Raw genomic sequence first — 12211 nt, 5'->3', positions numbered from 1 at the left:
CAGTACAAGATCTCCCACTTGCCCTAGTCCAGTCGTGGTTTATCCCATAAACCCATATTCTGCAGGTGACCCTCAAATACTGTAGCTGTGAAGGCCTTCGTAAAGGATCAGCAACGTTGTGCTCCAAAGCTATCTTCGTGAAAATCACGTCCTCTTGATACACAATCTCTCAGATAAGATGGTATTTTCCCTTAATGTGCTTGTCGCGCTTATGACTCTAAGGCTCACAGAAATTCGCCACAACACCACTATTATCACAATAAATGGTGATGGGCTTAACATATTTGGAATAACTTTCAGACCAGTCAGGAATTTCCTAAGCTAAAGGCTTCATTAGCAGCTTCACAAGCCACTACATACTTGGCCTCCATGGTAGAGTCCGCGATGCACCATTACTTGGTGCTTCACCATACTACAGCTCCTCCGTTAAGAGTGAACATTGATCTTAAAGTGGATTTTCGATGAGTAGGATATCATCTACGTATAAAACCAGAAAAACTAATGAACTGTTAATGATTTTCTTGTAAACATAAGGCTCATCGACATTTTGTTTAAAGCTATAAGATTTGATCACAATATCAAACCTTACATTCCAAGATTGAGATGCTTGTTTCAGTCCATAAATGGACCGATTCGGCTTGTAAACCTTTTGCTCTTGACCTTAGATTATGAATCCCTTGGGTTGCACCATATAAATGGTCTCCTCAAGATTGGCATTTAGAAAAGCAATATTGACATTCATTTGTCATATCTCATCATAATATGAAACAATAGATAGAAGAATTTGAATAGACTTTAACATGGCAATAGGTGAGAAAGTCTCCTCATAGTCGACTCCCTCTACCTGGGTATAACCCTTTGCCATGAGTCTAGCCTTGAAGGTTTGCACATTCCCATCAGCACTTCGTTTCCTCTTGTAGATTCATTTGCAATCTATAGGTTTAACCTCATCGGGTTGATCTACAAGATCCCAATTTGAATTGAAGTACATTGACTCCATTTCGAGATCCATGGCTTTGATCCATTCATCTTTGTCAATATCCTCCGTTGTCTTCTTAAAACAGTGGATCCCCAACCTCGTGATCAGCTACCATAGCCAGGATTTCAGTTAAACCCATATAGTGAATAGGGTTCGCAACCCTCCCACTACGTCGAGGTTCCTTCAACACTTTAGGTGGATTTGACCTACTAGATGAATCTACATCAACAACTCTTGTTGAGGTAGGAGGCTCTTCAACAACTCTTGTTGAATATTAAGTAGTTTCTTTGGAAAGCTCATTCAATGCAATTTGCTTCTAGGTCTGTGCTCCCTTATATGATCCTCCTCAAGAAAAGTAGCATTTGTCGATACAAATACTTTGTTTTCTTTAGGATCATAAAAATAACCTCCTCTCGTTCCTTTGGGGTAGCCTACAAATATTGAACGTGGTTCCAATTTCTTAGGATTAGCCTCAAGCACAAGTGTTGGACAACCCCAGATACGAAAATGACGTAAACTAGCTTTACAACCATTCAATAACTCCAAAGGTGAATGTAGATCAACAACTTATTTGTTGGGGTTGATGCCTTAAATCTCGTTAGGTCCTGTAGTTTATAAACACCTATATGAACAAACAATTTTGTGATTTATAATATGAGATATTTTATTCACTTCAATCTATCGTTGTAACTTAAGCATGTATGTGGAGACATATAAATGGATCGTGTTTTAAGTGATAACCTAAATGGTTTATAGTATATGGATAAATAAGGGAAATCTTATCCTGGTGACACTACGAGTGTGGCTCGCTTTATAGGTGTTAAAATGTTGTAAAGTGTTATAAATGGTCTGATCCTGATCATTCGTATATTAGACATGCGAGCGGGGATACTCTATACAAAAGAGTTTGCATAAGATCAGACCATGAAATGTTTAATCTCGTTATATAACGTCATTCCTGATAGAGACTTTCATTTCACTAGGATGACCATAGATAACATGACCTTAATCTTGAGTGAGTTGCGAACTCCTACCTATGAGGGTGGTCATTTGATTTGCATGGGTGCAAGTGGCCAGATCGCTGACTCAAACCTACCATTTTGGGGATTCATCTGATTGAGGAGCTGGGAACTCAGCTACACAAGACATAATTCACCCCTTCCCCAAAGCAGGGGTAAGTAGATAAATTACTCCCTTAAAAGGCTAATTATGGGGCTTGAACAATGTGACACCACACCTTCTCTTGGCCCGAGAATGGTTTACTCATAGTGAGACTATGACGTATTGTTCATTAGAGGGATCAATGGTACTTAAGGAGTTAGATGTGACTACAGGAGCAAAATAGTACATTGGCCTAGCTATACTTACGAGCGACTTGTGAAGGTTCATTGTACCGTTGATTGGTTATATCTTGGACACAAAAACATATTTATAGTGCGAAGAATGTAGCTGTCGGTCTTTAGTGGAGTGCCCGACGGTTAGGATGGTAGATATCGTGATTAAAGAGTTTAGTCAGTTATTCATGTACCGTTGGAGTTTCAAGCTACAGGTCCATAAGGTCCCTTTGGTAGCTCAATGGATTTATGTTGAGAATCAGTTTTTGGGTTAATTTGAAGTGTCATAATTAACAAGAGAAAATTTGATTTTATATGATATAATTAAATTAATTAAATTATATGTGATATAATTGATTTGATGTATTTGATACATTATTTAATTGGAGGAATTAATATAAATATAATTTATATTAAATGCCATAAAGGAGAAAAATAACTATAGTTTATATGTTGCATACGATGTGATATTAAAATCATATGTTATAAATATAATACGATAAATTAGTTATTATATTTAATATCATATAATATCATATATTAAATGCCATAAAGGATCTCATATCTGAGAGTTCCATGAGCGCGTTCGGATCGCTTCGATTTCATCGTGATTGAAATACACAATATACATTCAACATACAGTTATGCAAACAAATTTTAATTAATGTCATGTTAAGAACAAGATAATAACAAGAGAATGAGTTCCATAACAGTTGAAGACATTCTTCACACTTCGGAACTCCAATGCAACGGAAACCTCCACGCGATCTACCAACGCCCAGTGGAAACGTCGACTGTAGCAGCACGAACAACGCGAACTCACAACCGCAACGGGAACAACAACACTACTAAAGAGCCACGAGTATTCTTGGAGTCAAAACCCAAAGGGTGGTATTTGGTGAATTTGGTGGAGGATGGAGGAACACGAATCATGTAGGCGATAAGCAAGTGGGAGGGAAAAAGCCGCTATCACAAAACAGAAATGCTTATCGTTTAGGAGGAGCTACACGATCGTGTAGGATTTACTGAACGATCGTTTAGGAAAAGGTACATGATTGTTTAGTAAAATCGGCACACTATATGATCTGTCTCTTATACACATCTAGATGTGTATAAGAGACAGCTATATGATCATTTAGAGAAGCTATCCGATTGTGTAGGTGACAGTGTGCGATCGTTTAGCGCGAGTTGGACGATCGTTTAGGCGAAAAGAGCTATCGTATAGTCTCTCGAAAAAACTTGAACGATCATTTACAATTTCACCAGCACTCTCTCTCTTTTTCTCTTCGAACGATTGAACGATCGGGGATTCAAAATGAAAATATTTTTCATTTTAACTCATTGGTTACAATTACCGACGTTCCCCACTAACCCACGTCCAAACGTGAAAATTGACTTAATTATCATATAATTAACCAATTAATAAATAAATAAATATAATCATATTATATTTTTAACTTATAGTTTGATATCGCATATCTACTATAGTATTTTCTCCTCTACTTGATATAAATCATATTTATATCTAATTTCCTCCAAAATAATATATCTCATACATTTGCCAATTATATCATATATAATTAACCAGTCCAATTATATCATATATAATCGAACTTCCTCTTGTCAATTTGAACATTTCAAATTAACCCAAATACTGGTTCTCGACTTTATCCAAGCTAACTAGAAAACCTAATGAACCTATGGCTCGAAGCTCCAACGATCCGTGAATAGCTGACTAAACTCTTTAGGCATGAGATCCACCATCCGTTAACTGTCAGGCATTCCACTAAAGACCAACAACTAAACTCTTCTTACCACAAATATATTTCTTTGACCATCAGATATAACCAATCATAAGTACGGTGACCCTTCACAGATGCTCGTAAGTACAGCTGAGCCAAATTACCGTTATGCCTCTATAGTTACATCTCACTTCTTAAGTACCACTGATTCTTCTAATGAACAATACAACATAGTCCAACTATGTGTGAACACCTCTCGGGCCAAGAGAGGGTGTGTGGTACCATATCGTTCAAGCCCCAGAATCAACCCCTAAGGGAGCTATCTATCTACTTACCCCTACTTCGGAGAAGGAGTGAATTCCATCTTGTGTAGTTGAGTTCCCAGCTCCTAAATCAGACGAATCCCCAAAATGGCAGGTTTAAATCTGCGACCTGGCCACTCGCACCCATACAAATCAAAGGACCACTTTCAATGGCAGAAGTTCCTAACTCACTCAGGATTGAGGTCATGTTACCTATGGTCATCCTGGTGAAGTGAAGTCTCTATCATGAACGGTGTTATATAACGAAACGTTAACACTTCGTGGTCAGGTCTTATACAAACTCTTTGTATAGGACACCCCCGCTCGCATGTCTCCAACACGAATGATCAGGATCATACCATTTGTGATAAGTTACAACACTTGTGACCATTCCACAAAGTGAGCCGCATCTGTAGCGTTACCAGGATAAGGTTTCCCTCCTATATCCATATACTACAAACCATTTTGGTTATCACTCAAGACATGATCCACTTGTATGTCACCACATACATGCTTGAGCCACATACAGATAACCAGAGATTTTATGTTTATTGGTTCGTGGTAAAGAAAATAAAACAAACAATTGAGCAAAAATTCAAGATGTGAAGTAAATATCATATATTAACAACACAAGCGTTCGTACAAACTATTTACAAACTATAGGACAGGAGATTTTAGGGCATCAACCCCAACAAAAATCATATGTTATAAATATAATCCGATAAATTAGTTATTATATTTATTTATAATAAATTAATTATGAGATAATTGATTTTCGGTTTTCTCCAAATAACCACATTAGTGGGAGGTTTCAATCGGTTTATAGCTACTGTTGGATAAATATGAAAATTGTTTTCATTTTTCATACAACGCACAGAAAGGATCAAGTAATCGGATTACTTGTTAAAAGAGTAAACGATAAGAGTATCAAGTATTCTATACGATAGTTACTCGTTACTAAACGATTGAATACTCAAGTCTACACGATAGGCTTATTACTTCTGCCGCCTACTCAATTGTCTAGTTCCTCTATCCCTCTACCCAAATTCATACAGAGCCCACACTTCCTGGATTCTCACATCAAGAATACAAAGGTAATCGATTGGTGGTGTCGAGTTTCTGTTCGAAGGTCGAGGATCTAGTTTTACTCGATTGTGATCGAGGATTTACCAGTTCGTGTTGTTTGCTGAGTTTACTCGTCGTGTTTGTGTTGATCAACGCGTTCGAGTTTGATTGAGGAAATACTAGAAGAAAGGGTTATTCAAAGGTATACTTACTCAATTTAACTTAGAATCATGTTATAATTTACCTTTTATGTATAACTGTTTTATTTGATTGTAAATGTTATTGTTCTTTTACAATTAGGTTTGGAACGATCTGCTTCCGCTCATTGGTTCTATAGTAGAGTTCCTTCATTGTTGAGGTGAGAGGCTCTTCAACAACTTTCGATGAAGATTTAGTAGTTTCTTTGGAAAGCTCATTCAACACAATTATGCTTTTAGGTTTGTGCTCCCTTATATAATCCCTCTCAAGAAAAGTAGCATTTTTCGATACAAACACTTTGTTTTTTTTAGGATCATAAAAATAACCTCCTCTCGTTCCTTCGGGGTAGTCTACAAATAGGCATAACCTTGAACATGGTTCCAACTTCTTAGAATTAGCCTCAAGCACATGTTATGGCAACCCCAGATACAGAAATGGTGTAAACTAGCTTTACAACCATTCTATAACTCAAAAGATGTTATGGCAACACTCTTGGAGGGAACACAGTTCAGAATATAAGTTGCAGTTCTCTACTGCAAAACCCCAAAATGAGTCAAGTAAGGAAGCGTAACTCATCATTGATCGAACCATGTCCAACATGATTTGATTTCTCCTCTCTAATACACCATTTTGCTGAGGTCTACCATGTGCTGAGAGTTGGAAACTATTCCATATTCTATCATATAGTTTTGGAATTCTGAATCCAAAAACCCTCCACATCGATCAGATCAAAGTGTTTTGATCGTTTTACTTAATGCGTTTTCAACTTCAACCTTGAACTCTTTGAACTTTTCAAAGGACTATGACTTATGTTGCATTAAATAAACGTACTCATACCTAGAATAATCATCAATGAAAGTGATGAAGTATTCATAACTTCCCTTGGCTCGCACATTCATCGGACTACAAAGGTTTGAATGCACGCTTTAGAGGCTTTTTGGCCCTATAACCTTTTCTAGTAAAAGGCCTTATAGTCATCTTGCCTTCAAGGCATGACTTGCACATAGATAAATAATTTTCTTTAACTCGCTTATAAGTCCATTTTTCACCAATGTCTCTATCCTATTGAGATTAATGTGCCCTAAACGTAGGTGTCAAAGTTGGGCATTTTCTTTAGGAGAAATTTTAAGTCGTTTATTTTGAGTTACGACAGTTTTAAACATCTTTATGTTATGGAGGGCATTCGTTGCTAACGACCTTAGCACATACAAATTATTTTCCAGTTAAACTGAAGATACATCAACACCATTTTTCGAAATAAACACTTTATTAACTGAAAAAATAAGTTAATATTTACATTCAAGCAAAGACATTATAGAAATTAAGTTCTTCTTTAACTCGGGAACAACATATACATCATTCAGAATGATAAACCTATTCTGTAAAGTTAACCGAAGACCTCCTACTGCCACAATTGAGATGGCATGCCCGATTCCAATTTGTATCGTCTCATCTCACCAACACCAAGCTACCATTAGGAACTAATTCCCTGAAATGAAGAACAAACATGATCAGTGGCCCTAGACTCAATAATCCAGGCAGAATCACCATTTTTCACTAAACAAGTTTCCAAAACTAGTAAATCACATTTACCTTGTTTGACCTTCTTCTTTTCAGCCAAATAACGTGGATAGTTCCGCTTCGAGTACCTGTCTTGGTTGCAATGGAAACACTTTCCTTTGTCACTGTTATCTGCCCCTTGGAGCAGCAGGTTGTGGGTTAGCAGGCGCTTTCCCCCTACCACCCTTCTTCTTCTTCCACTCTTTGGTGCTGGAAGAAGAAGGTGCAGACTTAGTTCCAGAGGTCGAATCTTTATGGAACTTTTTGGAAGATGAAGCAACATTTGCCTCACCAACCTTTTTCTCCTTGCTCTTCAGCAAAGATTAAAAACTTTGCAACTCATTGAGTAGAGTCGTAAGGTTGTAGTCATCCCTGTTTAGAACAACGTTACTTACAAAGTGAATGAAGTTTTTTGGTAATGACTTCAGAATAATGTTAACCTGGCTAGCCTCGTTGATGTTCGACCCATTAATCTCCACTACATTGAAGTGGACCATCATATTGAAAATATGTTCTTAAACAGATGTTCCCTCCTTAACGTGTGAATTAAAGATGTATCTTAGAGCGTCGTGCCTGAAGGAACTCTTATTCAAGAGTATCTACGAGCGGAAGCGGATTTTTCTAATTTAATGTAACAGAATTTCCACATATACATTCAAACATACAAATATTCATTCATAACGCTAAATTACTGGCATGCTCAAAGGAACAATAAACAAGAGACCGATAGATCATACCAATTGAAGACTTTTTCCTCACGGAAATCTCGCTTTCACTGGAACGACAAGCTATCGTTCAGCAAATCCCAATCGTCTACCTCAAATAGTCTCCACATGAACAGAAGGAAACGAGGATGACACCACAACTTAGAGCCCTCAGTATTCTCAGAAGTGAGAATCAAAAGGGTGGCTTTGTTCGAGTTTGGTAGAGGGGAGGAGATAAAGATATCGTATACAACGATCAAGCAAGTGGGAGAAAGGCTCGTCTATCGTATAGACAAAATGTTTGATCGTTTAGGTGAAGTATACAAACATGTAAGAAAAGGTATGTGATCATCTAAATGATCGTGTAGGAAAAGCTAAGTGATCGTCTATACGATCGTTTAGTAAATATCGGGTGCTAAACGATTGCTTAGAAAAAAGGTAAACGATACGTTTAGTAAATAGCGCACGCGAATGTAAGCATTAAACGATCACTCAGCACTATCGTATAGGTAAGCGATTGTTTAATACTATCGTATATGCATTGATTTTACTAAGCGATGACACATTTCAACATCATGTCGCACATCCAATGCTTAACACGCCGTGAGCTATTTAAACGTCTCAAAACGATTTTTCATATTACTCATCCGTAATGAAAAACAGAAGAGACGCCGACCAATTATCCCTTAACTGTCCAATTAATAGACAATAAATATAATCACATTATATTCATAACTTATGGATTAATATCATATATTAACCATAGTATTTTTCCTCAACTAGATATAAATCACATTTATATCCAATTTCCTCCAAATTAATGTATCTCATACATAAAGTTAATTCTATAATATATAATCAATTAGTTTAATTATATTATATAATCGAACTTCCTCTTGTCAATTTGAACATTTCAAACTGACCCAAAAATGATTCTCAACTTGTATCCAAGCTACCAAAGGGACTTTATGGACCTATGACTCAAAGCTCCAACAGTACATGAATAATTGACTAAACTCTTTAGCCACGATATCCACCATCCGTTAACTGCCAGGCATTCCACTAAAGACCGACAGTTGAACTCTTCTTACCATAGATATATTTCTATGTCCATTGGATATAACCAATCATCAGTACGATGACCTTTCGTAGATGCTTGTAAGTACAGTTGGGCCAATTTATCGTTTTGCCCCTGTAGTTACATCTTACTCCTTAAGTACCACCGATCCCTTTAATGAACAATACAACATAGTCCTACTATGTGTAAACACCTTTCGGGCCATAAGAAGGTGTATGACGTCACATCGTTCAAGCCCCGGGATCAGTCCTTAAGAGAGCAATCTATCTACTTACCCCTGCTTCAGGGAAGGAGTGAATTCCATCTTGTGAAGTTGAGTTCTCAGCTCCCAAATCAGACGAATCCCCAAAGTGGTAGGTTTAAGTCGGCGCTCTGGTTACTCGCACCCATGAAAATCAAATGACCATCCTTAATGGCAGGAGTTTCCAACTTATTCAGGATTGAGGTCATATTATTTAGGTCATCCTAGTGAAGTGAAGTCTCTATCATGAACAAAGTTATATGACGAGATGTTAACACTCTGTGGTTAGGTCTTATACAAACTCTTTGTACAGGACGCCCCCGCTCGTATGTCCTCTACACGAATGATCAGGATCAAACCATCTGTAACATGTCACAACACTTGTAATTATTTCACAAAGTGGCCCGTGTCCGTAATGTTACCAGGATAAGGTTTCCCTCCTATATCCATGTACTACAAACCATTCTGGTTGTCACTTAAGACATGATTCACTTGTATGTCACTACATACATGCTTAAGTTACATAAAGACAACCAGAGATTTTAAGTTTATTGGTTTGTGGTAAAATAAAAATATCTAAATGTGCAAAGTCAAGAAGTGAAGTAAATATCATATATATTATACATCACAAGCGTTTGAACAAAATTTTTTACAAACTACAGGACACGAGACTTTAGGACATTAACCCCAACAGTGCCTGAGCTGCACAAACAGTTGTCCGAACATTCCCCTCAGTGACTCCATGATCTCGCGTGTAGTGATCATGGGCTCATGCTTCTTGGCCAAAACATCGTTAAGGCTAGCCAAGATATACACTCGAACCTTTTTGTTCGTCCATGTCCAACGCTTATACGCGTCTCGAACGTTTCGAGCAGCGGTAGAATATGGAGTAGAAGGACACTCCTCCATGAGGACGAACCTCAGGTCATTGATGATAAGTATCGTGTTAATAGTATTCTTCCAACTAACGTAATTTTCGCCATTCAGTTTGTCGGCGGCAAGTAAAGATAGAGTAGCGGTAGCCATTATTTAAAATTGCTGAAAAATGAACAAACGTAATAAGTCTACTTGTACTAAACCACTTTTAGAAACCAATTAAGTTTTAGCAAAATAGTTCTAGTGTATCCTAAGTGACATCTATTTTGCAATTATGCTCCAGTGAGGCAGAAAAAAGTCATCGTAAGATGATCAAGTGCCCCTTCACTGGAATGAGACAATTTCAACCATTAGACAGAAACAACTCTTTGTAACTGAATCTAACAGTCACCATTATTCAGTCCATAATTTGTTAACATCCTTAACAATTATGTTTAAGTGTAACCCCTCATTTTAGGCCTTAGAGTCCCGCCCTAATAAGCCAACCTTAGAGAAAAGTCGATTAGGACAAGAGACTAAAGCAACCCTATCCATTTATGGAGATCAAATAAAGAGATGTGCAAAACTACCATCCTTTAGGGGGACATTCCCAGGATACCACGAGGCGATGCACTAAAACTTTATCCCAATGAGAGAGATCGAGAGAAATGTTGTCAAACATCCCGCTCCCACTCATTATAAACATTCTCTCCATTCACCTTGGTATTGACCTACCTAAATGCCACCCATAGGGGGACACTCCAGAGGTGCCTCGAGGCCGAGGATAGATCTTACGGTGTGAACTTTTAGGGAGAAACATGTGAAAGTAAAGTGAAGTATCATATACCTCAATTACCTCCCACTAAATGTTCTACCTAGGGTTCATTAACTTAGAAAATCCGGCTATTAATTTTAACTAAGTGGTTTGTTTATTTTGCTAAAAAACAACACTTGATTTTGATGATTAAACAAGTTTGATTCGAGTCTTATTAAATACTTTAATAGACTTTCATCAAATTTGTATGCATGTAACAAATATATCTAATTCACCTTTCTAGGTTGGTTTCCAAGTAGGGGTGCGACGTTTCCATCGACTTAAGTACTCCAACTCAGCCAGAACCAACCTTGGCCAAAAGGTCCCTTATGAAGGAATTTTTAAATAAGAAAACCATTGAGCGGAAGCAAATTGTTCCAAACCCATTATGAAATAATAAAGCATTTACAAACAAAGAACAACAGTTATGCATCATCGAGTAAATTACAGCATGCTTTTAAGTTAAATATACAGGGAATCGAGTGACATACCTCTGAAGAGCTCTTCTTCGAGTATTCCCTCGATCAACAACAATCAAATGTCCAAGCAAACTCGATCAAGTGCATGAACGCAACGAACAACCAGTGAATCACACAAACTGTCCAATCCTCGAACACAATTGAGTAAGACTTGATCCTCGATCCTCGAATCAGCAAACTCGACACCACCAAGTGGCTACCTTGGTATTCTCGGTGTGAGAATCGAGAAGGTGTGGGCTCTATATGAATTTGGTGGAGGGAATGAGGAACTATATGATCGAGTAAGTGGGAGAATGGCTAAGTTTATCGTATAGATTGGGTATTCGATCGTTGAGTATCAAGGAGCCGTCGTCTAGCAAACTCGATGCTTGATTGTTCACTCTCTAAGTGGCTATTGTATAGCTTTTCTTTTTACCCGATTTTTATGTCTTACACCCTGAAAAATGAAAACCATTCTCATTTTTATTGTTCAATTATTAAAACCGACAGTAACTTCCCACTCAAACAGTTAAAAGAGAAAAAATGAACTAACCAACAATTATCTCATAATTGTTTTATTATAAATAAATATAATAACTAATTTATCATTATATTTATAACCTATAGTTTTAATATCACATCATATGTAATATTTAAACCATACTTCTTTTTCTCCTTTATTGCGTTTAATATAAATCATATTTATATTAGTTCCTCCAATTAATGTATCTAATACATCAAATCAATTATATCATATATAATTGAATCAATTTAATTATATCATATATAATCAAATACCCTCATGTTGATTTGAACACTTCAAACTTACCCAAAAACTAATTCTTAACATGAATCCATTGAGCTACCAAGGGGACCTTATG

The sequence above is a fragment of the Benincasa hispida genome, chromosome 7 (assembly GCF_009727055.1).
Source record: "Benincasa hispida cultivar B227 chromosome 7, ASM972705v1, whole genome shotgun sequence".
NCBI classification, from domain to species: domain Eukaryota; kingdom Viridiplantae; phylum Streptophyta; class Magnoliopsida; order Cucurbitales; family Cucurbitaceae; genus Benincasa; species Benincasa hispida.
This window is presented reverse-complemented; position numbering follows the sequence as displayed.